Source organism: Mus musculus, chromosome 7, assembly GCF_000001635.26.
Source record: "Mus musculus strain C57BL/6J chromosome 7, GRCm38.p6 C57BL/6J".
Lineage (NCBI taxonomy): Eukaryota > Metazoa > Chordata > Mammalia > Rodentia > Muridae > Mus > Mus musculus.
In genome coordinates this window covers 5,826,230-5,826,890 of record NC_000073.6, presented here as the reverse complement: position 1 = coordinate 5,826,890, position 661 = coordinate 5,826,230, and positions in this window count along the sequence as shown.

The window sequence follows — 661 nt, the reverse complement described above, 5'->3', positions numbered from 1 at the left end:
AAGTGTGGACACTTTGCCCCTTTTTAGAATTGGGAACAAAATACCCATGGAAGGAATTAGAGAGACAGAGTTTGGAGCTGAAACAAAAGAATGGACCACCTAGAGACTGCCATATCCAGTAACCCATCCCATAATCAGCCTCCAAACACTGACACCATTGCATACACTAGCAAGATTTTGCTGAAAGGACCCTCATAAAGCTGTCTCTTGTGAGACTATGCCGGGGCCTAGCATACACAGAAGTGGATGCTCACAGTTAGTTATTGGATGGATCACAGGGCCCCCAATGGAGGAGCTAGATTAAGTACCCAAGGAGCTAAAGGGAACTGCAACCCTATAGGTGGAACAACAATATGAACTAACCAGTACCCCGGAGCTCGTGTCTCTAGCTGCATATGTATCAAAAGATGGCCTAGTCGGCCATGACTGGAAAGAGAGGCCCATTGGTCATGCAATCTTTATATGCCCCAGGGCCAAATAGTGGGAGTGGTTGGGCAGGGGAGTGGGGGAGGGTATGGAGGACTTTAGGTATAGCATTGGAAATGTAAATGAGGAAAATACCTAATTAAAAATATTTAAAAAGAAAAAAAAAGATTTTAAATTATTTGAAATTCTCAGACAATTAAGAATATTCTTGAAGACTGTATTATCCAACGTGATC